This window comes from Marmota monax, unplaced genomic scaffold (genome assembly GCF_021218885.2).
Source record: "Marmota monax isolate L192 unplaced genomic scaffold, Marmota_monax_Labrador192_F-V1.1 WCK01_AAM20220418_F8-fsc00119, whole genome shotgun sequence".
NCBI lineage: Eukaryota > Metazoa > Chordata > Mammalia > Rodentia > Sciuridae > Marmota > Marmota monax.
Genome location: NW_026694771.1, coordinates 3,250,764 through 3,273,259, shown reverse-complemented (window position 1 = coordinate 3,273,259; position 22,496 = coordinate 3,250,764). Strand labels below are relative to the sequence as shown.

Genomic DNA, 22,496 nt, shown 5'->3' with positions numbered 1-22,496 from the left:
CAATCTATTTGTACTTCGATAGTAACTAAACTATCTCTACACCTAACCCAGGAGAGATCAAATCACATATTGTAGATGTGTTTTCATTGAAGCCATTCTGCTTTCTGGCAAGCACCTCTTTTTTCAGGAAATCACAACGCATTGCTTTAAGCTTTATTTCTTTTATAATCAATTCTAGACTTTTGCTCAGGGCTGACAACAAGCTGCTTTGTCCTCACCAATTGCCTTTTTATACTTTCTGAAAATTTGAACATTTTCACATCTCGAGTTGTCTAACATTTTTCTTTTCTTCTCAAATACAGTTGTAATAATTGATGATCTTATGACAAATCCTCTCACTATCCATGAGCTCTTTTTCTTGTTACCTTCCAAGGAAAGAGTCACTCGTGTGTCATCATGAACTGCACCCAGAGATGGCATGCTGTTCAGAGATAGATCTGCAAACTGGAACTGTAGAGAAGAGGTGCTCTCCTGAGTCCCTGAATATGCTTGTAGAGAATGGACTGTAAGGACATGAGACTGAGCTCTCATTGACACACACATGTCTCTGCATGACTTTAATATTTCAACTCTAGCAGTGCCTGGAGAGGGTGCCATTTTTTTTTCTTTTCTGTTTACTCTGTATGATTTTCTTTGCCAAAGATTCAAGACAGCTTTGTGTTTTTCAGTCTTTAGCTGAAAAAGGTTGAATAATATATAAAACTTTTATTTTTTCATGAAGATTTTGTCTGAGGCTAGCATGTCCCTTGACCTTTACCTAATCAAGAAAAGTTGTTGGGCTGTGGGGGATGGGGAGGCAGGCTGGACTTTAAATGCACAAATCAGTTCTAATAAAAACACTGAAATTCAGGTGCCTGGGGTTAGAAATACTGGAGGGAATTCAATTACACTAATTAATATTTAAGAAGGGCTAGAGAGCACATACTGAATGTGGGAAACTAGGCCAGTCAGACATGAGCATATGGGGAGGGCAAGATCAACAGATAAAAGTAACAAACAAATCATACATAAATGCTCCAACAGGAATGAAATAGAGAATATAAAATAAATGTTCCAACAGACACTGAAGAGGAGGTAAAGTAAATGGTCTACCAGACATAAAAGCAAAATGTTCCAACACACACAAGACATTTTATTGGTTTTATGTAAACACATATATTATAAAAATGATTTTTCCAAATAAGTTAGTAGGAAATGTTACCCATTTATAAAAACAGACTTAGTCTAGGTTGTGCGCATTCACAGCATACTATATTTGCTCTCATTTCCTCACTGGCTCATCACATAGGAGACCCAATATGGCTTGACTTTCACAATAGGTAGTTCTTAATGACTAAGCCCACATGGATACACAAAACTTGAAAGAATGCCAAAAAGCTGCAGAGGATTCCTGGTTCTACACAAGTTTTTCTGGTTCTGGCTGTAATGTGATTTAGTTGGTGTCACAGCTTATGCCACATTCTCTCTCTGGACCTGTTTTTTCATTTGTAGCCTAGTCAGTCAATTGCAATTTTTGGTCAGTCTTTTATGTACTTGAAAGCTTTCCAGAGAAGGTATAATAGTGCCAGAACTATGTTGCCTCCACTATGTAAGTGGTTCAACTATCTTTTCCCATCTCTTTTCTACCTCAGCCCTCTCTCCTTCCTCCATCATGGGAACTTTAAAAACTGGAAGCCAAGAGACTTCACTGAATTGCCCTTTTATATTGTGTATCTTCAGGGTAAAACATGAAGTTTTGATATATTTCGGGTTACTTTTGCTACCAACATCATCACACAGAGGCGGAAGTAGCAGCATGGAGTAGATGAAGGACGACTAAGACTGAGAATTGAGCTCCTCTTCAAGTTCTCTAATACACAAATGGTAACAAGTAACTTTGGACAAACCCTCTGTGTCAACCTGTAATATCAGGCTCACAGAACAAAGCGAAAAATAAAATTCTTGCTCTTCAGAAGCTTAGATTCTAATTGAAGAAATATTTCAGGTATGCCCAAACTCAAAAGACAAAACATCTGTAAGGGTTTAAGTTATTCATAAATAACAAAGGAACAAAGAGAGAACATAGGGCCATTTCTTGAAAATTGGCTTAAACCATATTACTGGTTTCCACACTGTTATATAGTCCCTAGACTTACAAAGATATGGTTATAAAGAGCTGCTTGAATTGTTAAATATTTAATTAAAATGTACTTTAAATTTTTATTTCAATTTACAATTATGATTCAAATGGCCTACAAATTGAAATACATAACTTTTAAAGACACATTGGATATCAATGTGTTATTATAAGTTAAATACATATAATAAGATTAGCTAATTTTCATGCAGGCCTCAAATTAAAGCTCTGAGTTTGGAAGACAAAGTGTTTGTTAAAAAAAAAAAAAACTAACAAAACTAACTCTTTCTATATGTTTTATGGTTTAGATGTGAGGTACCCCCAAAAATTCAATGTGAGACAATGCAAGAAGGCTTAGGGGTGAAATAATTGGGTTATGAGAGCCTTAACCCAATCACTATGTTAATCCCATGGTGGGATTAACTGAGTGGTAACTATAGGCAGGTAGGGTGTGGCTAGAGGAGGTAGGTCTTTGGGGTGGGCCTTTGAGGTACATATTTTATTCCTGATGAGTGGAGTGTATCTATCTCTATTTCCCTCTCTCTCTCTCTCTCTCTCTCTCTCTCTCTCTCTCTCTCTCTCTCCCTCCCTCCCTCCCTCCTTCCTGGCACTATGTTCCCAGCAACTTTCCTCAGTTACACTCTTTCCCTATTTTCTGCCTTGCATGGGACCCTGAGGAATGAAGCTCCATCTATGGACTGAGACCTCTGAAACGTGAGCCCCCAAATACACTTTTCCTACTCTAAAATTGTTCTTGACAAGTCTTTTTGTCACAGCAGCAAGATAAGATGACTAAAAGAATATTCAACTACTTATGTGTCTCATGATTTTTCTGATACTGCATAGTACTGCATTCCCCACAAAAATACACAGAATGCTGAAGACAATATAATAATTCAATAGGTTTTCATTTCTTTATATATTCACCATAATTTTCTTACTGATTAATCATATTCAATGTGATAGTTTGAACTTATAAATTAAATATATTTTAATAAAATAATACTTATTATTTATTTTTAATTTTTTATTGTTCTTTTTAGATATACATAACAGTAGAATATATTTTGACATATTATACATACATGGAGTAGAACTTAACCTATATGTAAAGGCTCAATACAATTCAGTTAGAAAAGAGGATTTTCCTTATTGTAAAAGAAATATGACAAATCTCTAGATCAAATAATCCATATGATTCTTCTAACTCAAGGCAGTATGATTCTTATGTTTCTGTATCCAGGCTGCTCAGTTTCTGAATTTGTTGATTTGCTGGCTTAGGATACTACATACAACAGATGTACTGGGTCCAAACTGAATTTCACAGACTGTTTATTAATTCCTTTAGGTTTAAGAATGATTCTTTTTCTTGAGGCATAGATTATCATAAAACTATCACATCAAAAGAGGTTACCTTGTTTTAAATTTATGTAGTACATGAAATTTATAAGAAATTAATGTATTAGTCTAAACTCTAACTGGTCATAACTAAAAAATAAATCAATGGAAAGTCCTTAATCACCCAAGAAGGTCACATTGTTTACATTAATACATAATTTGGGGCATATTCAGATATTTTTTCATTTACTCAAAATAAATTACATTGAAGATTTCAGAAGACTTTTTCCTAAGGATAATCAACCATTGCCTAAAGTTAGGAAAAGAGTAAACCACAAATGGCTTTCTACCATTACAGAGACTGAAAACTGCAAACTTAAAGAAAGATCCATTTTCCAAATTCTGAGCTCCTCTTTTCTATGGTAACATTTAAAGGATTCATAACTGATGTGTAAGCCAGGACTCAGTTGAGTGAGGTCTTTCATGATCTTTCTGTAGAGTAGTCCAACCAGAATTATATGTGTATTTGTTTATTTTTTAAAGGTTGTCACTCAAAAGGTATCACAGTGTGAAGGTTCAGAACACACCTGGAGTTTCTATTCCAGCTCCACATTCTTATTTACATGACCTGGGCAAATCATGCAAACTGGCTAAGCCTCAGTTTTCTTTTCTGTAAAATAAAGGATATAATACAACACCTATTCTCCTGGATTTGTAGAAATAAATAAATAAATAAAATTGTGAATTAATGTTGCTTACAATGTTGACTAGCAAATTAAAAGATATCAATAAATATACGCTGTTGTTATTAAAAAATTTAAATATCTAAAAGCCAGTTGTTTTCTTCTGGTTAATTTATCTATGACCTAATTTTACTCATGACTGTATGTTCTCCTCATCTGGAATGATGTTCTATTAAGTTTTATTTTTCTTAAGTTCTAGAATGTTCTCTAATATTTCTTCATCTATGCTTCATTTATCAGAATTATACTGCTTATGATATTTTCTCATTGCAACTCAGCAGTTTAAGAGAAAAACTCAAGAACTAAATGCTATGAGAATTTATTGGGAATAATGATTACCACAATTGGGCAAAAAAGGACGTTATTAAAAATAAATCACACCAAAGGAGAGCAGCTGATGACAACAGCTGGAAACTTCTGTACATGGTGGGAATCAGTAAACCCTAAAGAAACAAAAGAAAACTAAATGAAAAGCCATGAAATGTACATGATTTACATGGGAAGCCCAGGCTTAATGGACAGGCTCTGAAGACTACAGGAGCCAAGAGAGTCACTTTTGGATGAAAGTCTGGAGAGGACAGTAATACAAAAGGAATTGGTGTTCTCTGATCAAATGGGAACTATAATTAAGAATAGAATGAGACATAAAATAAATTAAAATTTTTATTATATTAGATTTCTTTATTGCATATCCTGCATTAAGGGGACAATACCTGCTTTTGGCAGCACAGATGGATTGTTTAACAAATGCTTTGTGGTGATGGCAAAAGTAATGAGGATGATATTTTTTTTAAGAGTCAAAGTTAGAAATTCATGGCCAAGACAAATTAAAATTAGAACCTGTGTTGTCAGACATAGGGCCAAGTTAATTTGTGACACAAATATTTCTCTTAAATAGAGTACTAAGAACTTAGTGGTTTGAAAAATATTTCATGCAAGTAACAAAACCAAAACAGTTGGCTTAGTGAAAAATGACTGCAGATCAGATGTGTAACTTTTTGTCTTTTGCCTGGATATGGAACTCTCTCAACTTCCATGAGCACTAAATTCACTTAAAAAGTAAAACGAAAGACACTGCCAAGGAAATTGAGATGGTAATGTAACATTACGCCTGAGAGCATAAACTATCAAGACAGGATGAACAAAACCAACTCAAATGGAACAAGAAAACTTAACGCAAGTCAAGGAAGTTTTCTACAGTGTTAAAATAAAATACTGCAAAACAGTACCCAAACTGCTATTCACAGGAATAGCAAAGAATTTCTCAGAATATACGTGGGTAACTTCTGTGAGATTATTTAAAACCTGAGGAAATACTTCATAATTGCCTTTTGTTTCCAAATAAATTTTTAAGACATTTCCTAAAACAAATAAAACTTTATCAGATATAAAACATTTAAATTACCAAAAACAAAAAGCTAAAATCTGAAGTATCACAAATGGTGTGTGCACACATGCACATACACACACATCAGTCACAAATATTATGTAACTGTCTTTGGAAGACAAGGTGAAATATTTTCATGATATTCCTAACACCTTAATTTTTTGAGAATTGATCACTCTACTCTGCCGAAAACCTGCATTTCATTATCAACTGGTATTGAATGTGTATTTGTTTCAAATCTTTATTTAGGAAAAAGAATTCATTCCCATTAAAATATGAACTGTGCAACATTCTAAAAGTCCTAAAAAGAAAAACTTCATCCTTTCTACTAATTAGGTGCTCTTGCTTTTTCCAGCAGTGAATATTTGAAAAATAACTTATTTAGGAGTATGATGTTATAGTGAATATAGTCATAAGTAAACATGATAATTTAATATATGATTTTAAAATAATGTTTCCATTTTATGCTACTAGTCTATAAATAACTTTTAAATTTTTCATTAAAATGCCTTTTCATCATCTTTGATATTAGTTTACTAGATATGGTAAATATATTTGTGATTTAAAATAACAATAATGCATTTCTATGATAAAGAATAAATCATCCCATTTTATTTTGATAAATCTTTTTAGTTGATATCATTTCAAGTTAGGCTTTTTTGTGCTGCTTAATTTTATAATTAATAATTCATATTTTTGTCTTTCTTCTCTCACTCTGACAACTTTTATTTTTAATCGGTGGGCATGTGCCAAATTGGTTTGTTACTTATTTATAAAGTAAAATGACAAGGGAATTGAATATGTGGAATAAGAGAGAGATTTTCTTTCAGATGACAAAATTTCTTAGTAATGGGGATGTTTCTTGATTATCCTTATGGACTCAAGGATTTTAGAGCAGTTAGATCAGATGTCATAATCTTTGTATGACAACATATGATAAATACATTAAATGAAACTGTTCATTTGTTTTTAAAAAATTCATTTTAGTTTTGCGAGGACATCTGGGCACATGCAAATAAAAGAGAACCCAAAATACCAAAATTTGTAAGATTATCTATTCTGATAGACCCTATAATTCCAATTAAGTAAAAATTCTGACAAAACAGATCTATATTTGCGTTCTTTCCTAAAAGCTAAAGCATGCAAATTTAGTAGGAACAAATAGAAAAAAAAATTCAAAGATATGGGATTTCTACTGAGAAAAATAAATTGTTTTGCCTGTGGGGTTTTTTAAAATATTAAATAATGTCTTCAGTTCTGCCTATAACCAGAAACCACATATCCTGAATGATAGTGCAATGAATGACCATGACAGAAAATTCATAGTGTGGTCTCCAGAACATCAGCAACCAAAACTTAAGGGAGCTGGGTCTAAAAAGAATCACAGGCTGCTCAGGAATTACCATGGAATAAGAATCCACAGGGATATGGCCCTAGAACCTGCACTTACAATTAAGTTTGAGAATTAGACTGTTACGGCAAAACTCTTCTATCCCACCACAACTTCCTATTGTCAGAAAAGCTCTTTAAACCCATCCTTTGTGTCAAACACAGAGAATTCAAGTAACATAGCAATTTTGATCATGATATTTGCTTCCTCAAAAATTCCAGTGTCTCTAGAAAAACTAGGGATAACAGGAACTTACCTCAACATGGTAAAAGCTATATATGCTAAGCCTCAGGCTAGCATCATTCTGAATGGAGAAAAAACTGAAGGCATTCCCTCTAAAATCTGGAACAAGACAGGGATGCCCTCTCTCACCACTTCTATTCAATTTAGTCCTCGGAATACTAGCCAGAGCAATTAGACAGACAAAAGAAATGAGAGGCATAAAAATAGGAAAAGAAGAACTTAAATTATTACTATTTGCTGATGATATGATATTATATCTAACAGACCCAAAAGGGTCTACAAAGAAACTACTAGAGCTGATAAGTGAATTCAGCAAAGTGGCAGGATATAAAATCAACACGCATAAATCAAAGGCATTCCTGTATATCAGTGACAAATCTTCTGAAATGGAAATGAGGACAACCACCCCATTCACAATATCCTCAAAAAAATAAAATACTTGGGAATCAACCTAACAAAAGAGGTGAAAGATTTATACAATGAAAACTACAGAACCCTAAAGAGAGAAATAGAAGACCTTAGAAGATGGAAAAATATACCCTGTTCATGGATAGGAAGAACTAACATCATCAAAATGGCATATTACCCAAAGTTCTTTATAGGTTTAATGCAATGCCAAACAAAATCCCAATGACATTTCTTGTAGAAATAGATAAAGAAATCATGAAATTCATATGGAAAAACAAAAGACCCAGAATAGCAAAAGCAATTCTAAGCAGGAAGTGTGAATCAGGAGGTATAGGGATACCAGATTTCAAACTGTACTACAGAGCAATAGTAACAAAAACAGCATGGTACTGGTACCAAAACAGGCGGGTGGACCAATGGTACAGAATAGAGGACACAGAGACCAATCCACAAAATTACAACTTTCTTATATTTTATAAAGGGGCTAAAAACATGCAATGGAGGAAAGATAGCATCTTCAACAAATGGTGCTGGGAAAACTGAAAATCCATATGCAACAAAATGAAACTGAATCCCTTTCTCTCGCCATGCACAAAAGTTAACTCAAAATGGATCAAAGAGCTTGATATCAAATCAGAGACTCTGCGCCTGATAGAAGAAAAAGTTGGCTCCGATCTACATATTGTGGGGTCGGGCTCCAAATTCCTTAATAGGACACCCATAGCACAAGAGTTAATAACTAGAATTAACAAATGGGACTTACTTAAACTGAAAAGTTTTTTCTCAGCAAGAGAAACAATAAGAGAGGTAAATAGGGAGCCTACATCCTGGGAACAAATTTTTACTCCTCACACTTCAGATAGAGCCCTAATATCCAGAGTATACAAAGAACTAAAAAAATTAAACAGTAAGATAACAAATAACCCAATCAACAAATGGGCCAAAGACCTGAACAGACACTTCTCAGAGGACAACATACAATCAATCAACAAATACATGAAAAAATGCTCACCATCTCTAGCAGTCAGAGAAATGCAAATCAAAACCACCCTAAGATACCATCTCACTCCAGTAAGATTAGCAGCCATTATGAAGTCAAACAACAAGTGCTGGCGAGGATGTGGGGAAAAGGGTACTCTTGTACATTGCTGGTGGGACTGCAAATTGGTGCAGCCAATTTTGAAAGCAGTATGGAGATTCCTGGTAAAGCTGGGAATGGAACCACCATTTGACCCAGCTATTGCCCTTCTCGGACTATTCCCTGAAGACCTTAAAAGACCGTACTACTGGGATACTGCCACATTGATGTTCATAGCAGCACAATTCACAATAGCTAGACTGTGGAACCAACCCAGATGCCCTTCAATAGATGAATGGATAAAAACAAATGTGGCATTTATACACAATGGAGTATTATGCAGCACTAAAAAATGACAAAATCATGGAATTTGCAGGGAAATGGATGGCATTAGAGCAGATTATGCTAAGTGAAGCTAGCCAATCCCTAAAAAACAAATGCCAAGTGTCTTCTTTGATATAATGAGAGCAACTAAGAACAAAGCAGGGAGGAAGAGCAGGAGGAAAAGATTAACATTAAACAGAGACATGAGGAGGGAGGGAAAGGGAGAGAAAAGGGAAATTGCATGGAAATGGAAGGAGACCCTCATTGTTTTTTTTTTTTTTTTAATTTTTTTTATTGGTTGTTCAAAACATTATAAAGCTCTTGACATATCATATTTCATACATTAGATTCAAGTTGGTTATGAATTCCCAATTTTACCCCAAATACAGATTGCAGAATCACATCGGTTACACATCCACATTTTTACATAATGCCCTATTAGTAACTGTTGTATTCTGCTACCTTTCCTATCCTCTACAATCCCCACAAAGCTACAACTATCTTATATTTGATAAAGGAGCTAAAAGCATGCAATGGAGGGAGGATAGCATCTTCAACAAATGGTGCTGGGAAAACTGGAAATCCATATGCAACAAAATGAAACTGAATCCCCTCCTCTCGCCATGCACAAAAGTTAACTCAAAGTGGATCAAGGAGCTAGATATCAAATCAGAGACTCTGCGTCTGACAGAAGAAAAAGTTGGCTCCGATCTACATATTGTAGGGTCGGGCTCCAAATTCCTTAATAGGACACCCATAGCACAAAAGTTGATAACAAAAATCAACAAATGGGACTTACTTAAACTGAAAAGTTTTCTCTCAGCAAGAGAAACAATAAAAGAGGTAAATAGGGAGCCTACATCATGGGAACAAATTTTTACTCCTCACACTTCAGATAGTGCCCTAATATCCAGAGTATACAAAGAACTCAAAAAATTAAACAGTAAGAAAACAAATAACCCAATCAACAAATGGGCCAAAGACCTGAACAGACACTTCTCAGAGGAGGACATACAATCAATCAACAAGTACATGAAAAAATGCTCACCATCTCTAGCTGTCAGAGAAATGCAAATCAAAACCACCCTAAGATACCATCTCACTCCAGTAAGATTGGCAGCCATTATGAAGTCAAACAACAACAAGTGCTGGAGAGGATGTGGGGAAAAGGGTACACTTGTACATTGCTGGTGGGACTGCAAACTGGTGCGGCCAATCTGGAAAGCAGTATGGAGATTCCTGGGAAAGCTGGGAATGGAACCACCATTTGACCCAGCTATTGCCCTTCTTGGACTTTTCCCTGAAGACCCTCATTGTTATACAAAATTACGTATAAGAGGTTGTGAGGAGGAAGGGGGAAAAAACAAGGGAAAGAATTAAATTACAACAGACGGGGTAGAGAGAGAAGATCGGAGGGGAGGGGAGGGGGGATAGTAGAGGATAGAAAAGGTAGCAGAATACAACAGTTACTAATATGGCATAATGTAAAAATGTGAATAATCGATGTGATTCTGCAATCTGTATTTGGGGTAAAAATGGGAGTTCATAACCCACTTGAATCGAATGTATGAAATATGATATGTCAAGAGTTTTGTAATGTTTTGAATAACCAATAAAAAAAAATTCCAGTGTCTCACCTTCCTTCTATTAGTTTAGTCCACCATTACTGGGTCCTACTTAAGTCAGACCCTTCCCTTAGGCTCTGTCTTTGTGGTAAATTTGTGCAAATCTTTGAGGCTTTCATATTGCTTTGGCAGTGTTCAGATAATATCCATCATGTGGAACTAGAGAAATTTTTTAAATAATTGGCTCCCAAATCCTACTTAAAATTTGACCAGTATTTAGAGATTCTAATTGTAATGTACTATTTAACTATTCAAAATAATTTTATGACCTTAACTATTTTTATCATTATTAAAATCTAGGAGGTTGTAAGTTGCCATTGAGTCAGATGTGGGAACTGGTGCATAGGGAAGTAAACCATTTAGTGGCAACTCAAATTTGATGGCAACCTGAACTAGAACACAGACATTCTTTTGCCAAACGACCAAGCCTTTCAACCTTCTCCTTGGGGAGACCTTCCTCTGCCTTGTGGAATGTGTGCACTTCATGGGCTCTTTACCTATCTCTTTATCTATGAGATGTTTCATCTGAACTTACACACACACGGTATTTATCTTTCGAAAACAGAATACAGAAAAACCTAATTGTACAAGTGTGTAAGATTATGTAATCTGAAGTTGTTAAGTTAAAAATAGTAATAATAACAATGCTAATGCCTATCTTGTGATGTAATATTTCTGAAATGGTAAGAGTTATTTTTTTAAATCATTTTAAATTTTCATAATTCATTTTAAGATTTGGTGTTAGTGTAGGCACAAAGAAGACAATTTGCTACATATTAAAATTTACTGCTAAGCATGACTACTACTTGGTTAGCTGTATTTCACTATTTATAACAATGATGGCAAATGCCTTTTCTAGGATCTTATTCATAATAATTACTATATCATGAAAGAAAATAGAAACCATTAGAATAGAAATAATGCTCATAAAATGGCAAATTTTCAATGGAACTTTACTGAAACGATTATTTAAAAGATGTTCCCTGTGGTTAGGAAGGATACACACACACACACACACACACAAAAGAACACACACACATGCACGTGCACACACATCAAGCATGCATCAAAATGTGCGTATTTCAGTTTTTAAGGAGGAATTCCAATATATTTAGTAAGCCCTTTCACTTAAACGACTTTATAAGATTATTTAAAATTGGAACCTAATTTAAAATTTGTGTTCTGGGTCTCCAGAATTTGGAATGGGGAGTGAGCAGAGGGAGAGTAGAATGATGGAGGATATACGTGTATCTGCGTGTGTGTGAATTTAAATGCCCCAAATTTAATGAAGAAAAATGTTAACATTCTGTGTTTACATATTTTTGTTTGTAAAAACTATTTTTCTGTATAACTGGAGTTTATGTGATCTCTATCATGACATCCTTTGAGAATCCCTGTAAATACCAACATGGATTTTTCCAAATGAAATCTTCCATGATTTAGGCTTATTAGCATCTAAATGAATGGTTTCCATTGATTTGTCTAGGAGAAGAAACTTGGTACTGTTTAGAGAATTATCTTTTTCATGATGATTGCCAACAATGTTTCCCTATCATCAGAAAGAAAACTACAGAAATACAGTGCATCAGATATGCACCTAGATAAAAATAATATCATAGATTCCAACTGGTATCTGAGAGGTGAGGACAGCCTGAGATGGACTCCTTGGTTTCCTTCTGTCCAAAAATTTCCTGTTTCCCTATTTCCTATGGTTACCACCACTGAACATGTTAAAATCTCAGTAGGGACTCTGTTTCAACTTTTCCTTTCAAAACAGAGTGAAAAAGTTTAATGGAAAAAAAATGTCCCTTCTATCTCCATGCCAGGCACAGTGTAAGATCCACAAACTTAAAAGCCAGGCAAATAGTCTTTTATGTGCCCCAAAGCTCAGCAAATGACCTACTGCTACAAAAATCCCCAAATTCAGGCATGTGACCTGACTAATGTGTGCTGTGAGATGAGTCAAGGAAAATGGAACCATCTTTACTATTATTGGACAGTCAAATAATTCCTTTCTGTCCATTCAAAAACATAATTTTTACTTCAAGAAAGATACACAGGGTAGTTTTTTCAAAAAGGAGCTGAGTTTTTAAATTGATGATATAGGATGATATGGAAGGTATAACCTAGCAAACATGGGTAGAGATAATCAAGCAGGCTTATAAAACCACAATTGCCTGGAAAAAAAAATGTTACCTACTCATCTGTGCACAAAGGCTCAATACTCATAGGAGAAAATCAGGGGGAAATGAAGGAATTAGCAGGTTTCAATCATCTTTAACCAGTAGGGTGTGGCACCTTTTCTTCTCTTGCATGAATGCTATCAATAATTGAACTCTTATTGTGGATAATGACAATAAAATATCAATCAAATGTAGCACCATGTTAGTTTTGAACACATTTGTAAAGCTCTGCCATTTATTTCTTAAATCTACACATTAACTACCTATCATAGGGAGATTTCAGTGGACTTGTTGTATTTTACAAGTTTCCAAATTCGTGGGCAGGAGAAAGACAGAGTAGTAACAGTTGGTAAAATATCATAGTAATGGTTGAACCTGTCGATGATTGTACTTAACTAAAGAACATATATGTATGAAGAAGGACAAAAAGGCACTAAGCAGGATGCTGTGGACAAGATGACAGAAAATTATCTATAAAGGATCCCAGGCTATTTTTCCTCCATTTCATAAATTAAATATTCTCCTCACTTTACATATAAAAAATTGAGATGAATAATAATAGAAGCTAACTTGAAATGGATGCATACCATAAGCCAGGTACTACTATGTCAAATACTGCAATGTACCATTTTATTTAATTCTCACAAATATCCTACAAGTGTTATTATTTGCATTTTGCAGATGAGAAAACTGAAGCCAACAGAGATGAAATAACTTGAACAAGTTATACTTGCATAGTAACTAAATAGAAGAGCTAAGATATAAACTTAGGTCTGATTTCAAAACCCAGACTCTAAAACACTAGGCCAGTGGTTTTTAATTCTGATTCCACATTAGAATCATCTGTGCAGCCTTTTTAAAACTCAAACCCTGTCCCAGGACAATTAATAAATCAAAGTTTCTTATACATGGGCCAAGACATGGATATTCATCTCAAAGCTCTCTGGGTCACTGTGATACCCAGCATAGGTGGGAAGCCACTGCAGTATGTGTGAGGTTGCAGTAGAACCTGATTGTCCTCAGTTTCTTTGCAATAGCTTTTCCCTGGACCTACCATGTTCACCTTTTCATGCTCTTTCATTATCACTATATGGAAACGTAGTATACATGGGGAAAATTTTTACAAAACGTTATTAGGATTTGGTCACAAGTCCAAGAAAAGAAAAACCTGTTCACATTCATCTATAGGCTATGATGAATAAGAAGATTCAGGTTAATTTCTCTCATTCCCTACAGGGAAGTATAAGGCTACCTAAACTAATCACTAAAATTTGGAATAGCCTCCTCCTCTCCTTTCACAAATCCAATAAGAGTAACTACTAGTTCTAAGAAGAAGAGACCCAATTACCACTCTCTGCAGTACTGTTCTACTTAGGATCTCAACGCAACTGACAGTCATCCAAAACACAAAGGTAACGTGAAAATGTCTCTAGTAGAAGTGAAGAAAAGATGTCTGAAGTGGGAAGACAGTAAAATTTGAAGTCAGAAGGTCTAGGTTTGTGCCTATACTCTGCTATTTTACTGCCATGACATGAAGGAACGCTAAACCTTGATTTCCTTTTCTCGTACATCTCCCTGAGGGCAGTGATTCAAAAAGTGTGGTCCCTGTCAGCCTCACCTGGGAACTTGTTAGAAATGAAATGAGCAGTTTCTATCCTAGACTTAGAATCAGAGTATGTGTATGGGGGCAGGGGTTGTAATGTTCATTTTAGTAAATCCTCCAAATGATTTTGATGCATTCACTTCCATAGGGTTGTTTTATAAAGATACAATGAGATGGTACATAAAACGTTAGTTTTGCTTACTATCTACTTAAATCAGAAATTTCAAGTTCTCTCCTAGAAATATTTAGAGAACTAATGTCACAGCCTACTTTCGTTAGTTAATAACCTCATTTCTGAATTTCACTTTGAATGTGTAGATGAGGCACAAGTCAACCAGAGGTTATGCAATTAGCTTGGAGTCAAAGAGAAAGCAAGGAGTAGAGCTGAGAAAGAAACCCCATTGTGAACTTGATTTTAATTCAATCAAATTGTTAAGGTACCAACCACTCACCTTCCTCTATAATCACAATGAACCTTTTAATAAACAAGTTTCTACCCTCCATATCCTCTTAGCCTAAGGATACAACAGTAGTTTGTTTTTTTCCCCTCAAACAGATTAACTTCTGTAGCTCTGGACTAAGCAGCTCAAGAGTCAACAGGAATGACAAACTCTGACAGTGAGAAGGTGCAACTGCCCCCACACCTCTGTATATGAAGTGCAGACAGTATCTGTTCCTGACCTCCCACTCCTGATTACTGCAATCGTGGAAACCATGATAAATAAAAGTGCTTACTTTTGGGTTGAGTTTCTGTTTGAATATATAGACTTCTATAATATTATTTGGATACTATAAAGCATAAACTGAATTTTAGTAGATGCTTTGGGATGGTTTTCCCTCCACTCTCCTGTCAGAAGCACTCTATCTTTTTACTGTAATTTATCTGATATAGCTACTAAGATGCCTGATACTTTTACATGCAAGGGTGCCGAAAAACAAAGAGCAAGAGAATGGGTTGTTAATGAAATTCTCTGATTGTAAAAAGCACTTTGGAATGATCAGGTAGTAAATAATAGTAAGAGGAAATAACATAAAGTGCTTAGGTGCTACAGCAATAGACACCATAATAAATGCAGAAGAGATCATACATGAATAGAATTTGCATTTTATGCAGCTGCTGTGTGTGTATATAGAATATACAGAAGCTAATTTTTCAATAATACTGGTAAAATATTGTACAAAATCTATTCTTGCTGTCTTCTCACTTTAAAAGGCATTATATAGAAAAACACCCATCTGTCCTAGTGAAATGGTGAATGTGTGTAAAGAGGCTGGAAAAAGAGCCTCTTTGCATGCATGAAATAAAGAGCTCAAATAAAAGGAGAGAATGAAGAAAATAGTAACACTATTAGAACAGCTATGCAGACATGCACAAAGGCAATCTTTGAGAAACATCACAGATAAATAACTCGGTTAATGTGTGGCAGCAGAATTACAATAAAGATATATGATCATATACTAAAAATACGGACATGTGTTCTCTCTGTTTGCTGGGCTATTTTTATAGTGTTGCTTGTTTTTTAATGGAGACAGAGAGGAGGAATAAGAAGTATGGTTTTGCTGTTTGTTGTTACTGTTGCTGTTTAGTTTAGTTATAATACTAACATTAACTCCATACCAGACTCTTCCAACAGTTCCATGAGCTAAATATTTACCATAAATTGTCCTCAATTTTCTTATTTTCAATGCTTGTTCATAACCCAAGTGCCTGTTCATTAAGTATGCTAGTACCTAGTCCATGGTTACTCCCCTTTGGAAGAGATGAAGAATGTGCTGAGAGTCAGGGAGATTCCCTTAGTCATTTGGGAAATGTCTGATTAGGATTCTGAGAAAATAGAGACACTATAAAAGACTACCAAGTAAATACAATAACACTGAATACTGAAGATCGAATCAGCCAAAAGGTACAATTCTTTCCCTTCCTTTGTTCTGTTCCTTTATCAAATAAAAGATCATGTCCAGATTTTTTCTATAGTTGGACTAGCACATCCAACTATATTTCAAAATATCTCAGATTCCCATCTTAGAAGAAGATACAAACTTCCTTAGAGAAACTCAGAAAAAACAATTCTGCATATTCACAAAACTTTCACGTATTTCTAGCATAGGAAAATGAATAGAGAATGACTAACAGATGAAAAGACTAATAATATAATAATAATAACAACTACATTAATAACAATGCTTTGGGTTCTAGAGCATGATTTATCACAGATTCACCTGTATTGGAGACTCCAGGACAGAAAGGCCATTAAGCTATATTTCCATTTTCAGGATTCCTCCTAAGTCAGACTCTCCGGAAAGCTGTAAATGCTCTCAGAACAGACTTCAGTAATGAGATTGGAATGAAAACTGGGACTATGGTATAAAAGCATCTCCCTGCCCCTTGTTCTAAAAGTTAACTATTAAACCATGTGTCGTTCATCCTGATTTGGTTTACTCAATTCTAGAAACAAGGACGTTGCTCATATTGCCCTGGGCTATTGAACACCTAGTAAAGCCTTAGTGAAGACAGTGTTCTTCCCAGCAGCCCTACCCAAAGGGCTGCTATTATCACACCATCAATCCTCTGCTGCTAGTGAAGGATGGAAAGCATCTTCTTTTGAAGAATAGGTTCTTTCCCTCTTCTAGATTTTTAAGTTTTAGTACACTCAAAATTTTCAGAGTTTAATTATTTTTCCCTCCATTTTGTTTTTTCTACTCTAGTTTATTCTTTTAATTATTTACAGGCATGCCTGTCTGGACACTATCGCTCTAGTGGAACCTGGCTGATTTTTTCAACACCTTTTAGTGGAATGTGATAATAGATGCATGGAGAAGGGGAGCTGGTCTTAACAGTATTTTTTTGGTTTCATCTGTGACAGAGCTCTTTTCCCTTTATTGATTTTTCTCATGCCCTGTCCATTCTACAGCTTAAAATGCCTTCAACAGTGTTTGAAAAATTGGTGGTTAGTCACTGTGCAAACCATTTCTCAAAACAGTTGTTGCAAGCTTCATTTTACTCTGTTACAAGGAGAGTTTTGTTAGGATTGGTTTCGTTTTCTTTGTGGAGTCATGCTAGCAGAGAAACATACTCTAGAACATTGCTTCTAAACGTGGTATGATTGAGACTATGACCATACTGAATCTATATTCAAAATTTATTAGTTCAGCCAAGTGAAGATAAAGGGAATAAAGAAGTCATAAGTCTTCAATATTTTTCACAAACATGATCAATTCACACAAATGTTAAAATTTACCAAGCAAATTATTCCCTACTTTTGGAAATATATATATTTTTTTCTTGTCAACAGTTCAGGGGAGTGGTGAGGGGATGGGACACATGTGTAGAATTTTCCTACATATTTTTATAATACTATCTTATTACCTATACAATACTTGTGAAAAGAAAAGGTTACAAACAGCATGACAGGAAGTCAATTTTGAATAGATTCTAGAACAGAAAAATTTGACTTTATCTGCTAATCTTTTAGATCTCTTGTCAATTTTCACTTATATTTCCAGGACTCATTATTTTTTCTTTCTTTAGTTTGGTACTGGGTATTGAACTCAAGGGCACTTTACCACTGAGTTACAACCCCAGTCATTTATATATATATATATATATTTTTTTTTTTTTTTTCTTTTTCTTTCTTTTTTTTAAATTTTGAGACTAGGTCTTGCTAAGTTGCCCAGGTTGGCTGTGAACTTGTTATCTTTCTGCTTCAGCCTCCTGAGTTGCTGGAATTAGAGGCATATGCCACTGTGCCTGGCTCAGGATCCATATTTAAAGGGAAGAATAAAGGTTGAAGATATTTGGGATTAAGAGAAAGGTGAAAATACCTAGTAAAATTCAGATATGTAAAATATGATTTTTTTTTGTTTAAACATACAGAATTTGTGGCAGTTCCACAGTGATTTTTCTTTTCCTATTTTGACACAATTTAAAAAGCATGAATTTTAGCTCAAATTTTTAGCTCAATTTCAGTCCACAGCATTTATTCAGTATTTCCCCTTTCCTCCTCCTTCTTCATGTTCTCTGTCCTCTTCTTTACTGATATTTCTGCTATTTACTATTAGAGTTTTTTTTTTATTGGCTCGTATCTTGTGGATATACATTATAGTGAGGTTCACTGTGGTATATTCATATATGTACATAGCAGTATTAGTTTAGATTCATTCCTCTCACAGTAATTTTTGATACATACACAAGAAAAGTTTTTGAAACTTCAAAAGGTGAAAGCGAAAAACATCTAGCTTACTTTAAATTTAGAGCAATAAAAAATAGGAAAGACATATCAAAATTGGTAACTGTCAGAATCTGAGAGAAGGAAATTGAATATTCATTGTGACCAGAGGAAGGTTGAACATGAGAGATGCAGCCCAGGAAAAACATTCCTGATGTGTAATCCAAAAGCCGAACATCTCACAATAAAGATTTTATGGTTTTCTTTTCAGAAGACTATTTGAAGAAAGATTATCCCGGGGTTTTTGTTACAATTTCTTTCCTGTCTTTCTTTGCTTTCTGTTTTTTCTTTGTCATAGTTAAAATTTCACTCTAAATTCCATAGAAATTTCAGGACACAAATGAAGTAAACAGTAGTGACAAAATTACAAACTATGGTAATTTATACAAACTCCCAGTCCTCGTTCAAAGCAAAGCTCTTGGGATCTGGAGTGCCAACTGGTGAATTCAATGGTACAAATGAAGAAAGGCAAAGCAGGACCAAGCACTATCATGGAAAAATACTCCCGATTTGAAGGACAGTCTCATCACTGCATTACTCTTTGTGGCAACAACTGCTGAGTGATATGTCCCTTTTCTCAATCACCCTGAAGAAAAAACAATGATTCTATTTTTTTTGGCATGTGTTTTCTAAACTATAAAGTGCTATATAAAATGGCATTAATGCCCCATAAGAGAAACACATAGGTTGATGCTGAATGGATTAAAAATGTATTGTGTTCACTTTAAAAAAGTAGTGAACAATTATAATAATTATAGTTCTTCATAAAATATGATGGGAAAAAAGGTCTACAGGGTGCATTTGCTGAGAATCATGAGAATTTAGTTTTGGAAAAAAAAGATGGAGACAAATGATAGGAGGCTCTTGTAAGAAGGAAGAAACCCTTGGTTTAGGAACCACTCATTTCAAGTCCCAGTTTCTTCAAAATTTGTAAACACGTTCCCTGAAACCAAAGGGAGAAGCAAAGGAAGTTGCCGATTGTCATCTGGAGATCTAGTGAATCCAAAGCTGTGGATTCATAGTTCAACAAAATGACAGCACAATAAAATCTCACCATCATTTTGTTTTCTTTATTGAAATGAGCTATGCTCCTTACTAAATTGTATCACAAACTCCCCACAGCAAATAATGTAAATCCATAACCAGACGTAGGCCTATAGTAATAGAGAAAAGAAAATCTTTAGAGTCTTAGAACTTTGGCATCCACCATTTAACAAGTCGCATAACTTCTATAGGTAAAGATTTTCTGATATATTAAATGAAGATAATAGTAACTATTTCACTGGATTGTCTTACGAATAAAATATAAAACTCTTGCCAAAGAGAGGTCACTCAACAAATGTCAGCCAAATCACCACATGTAGTAAAATCCAAATGAAAAATATTTAGCCAGGACTGTTAACTTGTGAGGCAGATTGGGTATCCATGCTACAAAATCCATTAAGGCTAAATAATTTGGTCATTTCAGTAACAGTCTTTAGAGATTTTTTTTTTTGAATGACATTTCCCAAAGGTCAAGCTAGCTTATGGTTATATGGAATTACTACATTTAAAAGGAAGCTTTATTCGGTTCATAAAATAAATCTGGTTCCCCAAACCCAGGATCATAAAGACCTTCTACCATAAAGGATAAGAGTGGCATTTGAAAAAACAGACTTTAAAGAACTATAGTAGGAAATGAATGCAAATTATCAGGATGACAGCAAGTGCCCCAAGTCAAAGCCACATGGAGAAGAAATATGTCCTATACAAACAGCCTGCAGATCAAGAAGAATGGAATGACACTTTAAACACTCAAGAGAAATGGAAGAGTAAAGAGAAATATAGAGCTGAATAAGAATATTGGTTAAAAGTATTAAAAGCTTGGACTTTATAGTGAAAAGTAAAAAAAAAGTGATTCAAGAATACACATCTGTGGGGAGAAAAGCAAGAACAGAATTCCTAGGCACTGAGAAGCATTTAGGAATAAAATTCTTAAATAATATATTACAAGGTGGTGCTAGCTACAGAAAATACAAATATTGATGGGTTAAATCAGGACTGAGGAAATATGAAGCCAAATATGGGCAGCTCTGACGGGAAAAAAATAGGCAGCTTGGTATTCAACTGTCATCACAATTCATTTGTGTTTCACATCCCACTGTTTGTGACATTAACAGAATTTCGAATTTAGCAATGAACTATTTTTATATTGTGAATCTCTGCAGCCATTTTCCATATGTAGCTACAATTCCAACTAGCAATAATAGCCTTTGATCTTTAAAATGCTTCAAATTAATACTATTCAAATTAGAGGTCACCTAAGAGTTTTCCAAGTTAATTCCCTTTTCTTACTATTTGAAGTAGAGTGTGGTCCCTGTTATTTATTTGCTTTAATTCCATATTATTTGGCCATTTTGGTAACAAATCCTTGGGCCATCTTTGCTTTTATTGTCATTTTTCAAAAGATTAAGTTAGTTTTGGATTTGGATTGCATTTTCATTTAACTAGAATAATTAAAGCAATCTTTTCACGCAGGCATTTAAATAGATCAAATTTATATACACACTTCACTTCCTACTGTGTGTCAAACATTAAGCAATTTCAAGTGTCATTATTTACATACTCATATATATTAATGAGCTTATGGTCATTGTACACAGGGCTTTTGTGTTGTATTGTTGTGGTTACTGCTGTTGGTAACAAATATCATTTATTGAGTATTATATACCAAGAACCCTACTAGGGGCCATACACATACAACAATGAAAATATTATTGATCCATTTTCCATTTCAGGACTTAAACACACACATACATACACACCAACTTGTCTATGCTTATGTAATTTGTAAATGGCAGAGCAGATAACCAAACATGGAGCTTACTCTACGTAATTAGCGTCCATGCATTTCTCATGATATAGTTGTGCTTTCAATACCAGTGTAAAGCTGCAATTCTGAAAAGTTAACAGAACGTGTTGTCAATTGCTTTTTAAAAATACATCGTTATGGGCTGGGGTTGTGGCTCAGAGGTACAGCGCTTGCCTCGCACGTGTGAGGCACTGGGTTTGATTCTCAGCACTGCATATAAATAAGTAAATGAAATAGAGGTCCATCAACAACTAAAAAATATTTTAAAAATGTAAGTCAATTTAATAAACTAGTATGTGGCACCTGCTAGGTTAGTGATCTTCGACTATCATGAACAAGACACAGATCTGAAATTGAAACTTTTCCTAAGATGTTCTCCCTAGATAATATTATATTTCTAAACTATCTCATCATCAATGTATAATTAAAGGTGTGGCACTATCTGAAAAACATTGGGCTTTGGATTTAAAAGTTTCTTTTAATATAACAAACTTAGTTAATCGTGGATTGTTGAAACAAAATCTGTGACATGAAGGGCATTTAAGTCAGATTTAGACATCGTTTCTACCAAGAAACACAAATGTAGTCTGCAAAATATCATTAATATACTGAGATAAATCACATTATAATTTTCATCTATAAAATGAAGATTCTTAATATGTATTGCAAAGACAATATCTCTGACCCATCCTTAGTAGAAAATGTGTTTTGAATTGTTTTGTCAGTAGTAATAATGGAGTTGTACTGGACAAAATATATTTTCAGCAAGTTTCCCTGGTAATAAAGTAATTGTAATAGTCATAATCAAAATAGTAATCACAGTAGTAATGATGACATTTATTGAATATTTTGCTATCCACCAAGTACTATGGTTAACACTTATATGTATGCACTGTTTTATTCATTTCTCAAAATATTGCACAGTAAGTACTATTAATAATCTAATTTTATAAAGAGATACACTGAAACGTGGAAGCCCAA

General features: G+C 34.5%; 1 protein-coding gene across 34 annotated transcripts in view; it reads right to left on the bottom strand.

The window, feature by feature from the left end:
- Zbtb20 (zinc finger and BTB domain containing 20) overlaps positions 1–22,496 on the bottom strand; it is a 795,965-nt gene that overhangs the window by 398,355 nt on the left and 375,114 nt on the right. For 5 of the 34 annotated variants that reach the window (XM_058572854.1, XM_058572849.1, XM_058572853.1 and 2 more), the window contains exon 1: positions 16,659–17,954. The exons of the other annotated variants lie outside the window; for them this stretch is intronic. The gene's annotated coding sequence lies outside the window, so the exon portion shown is untranslated. Of the gene's footprint in view, positions 1–16,658; positions 17,955–22,496 lie in introns of those variants that run through there. 34 annotated transcript variants of the gene reach the window in all.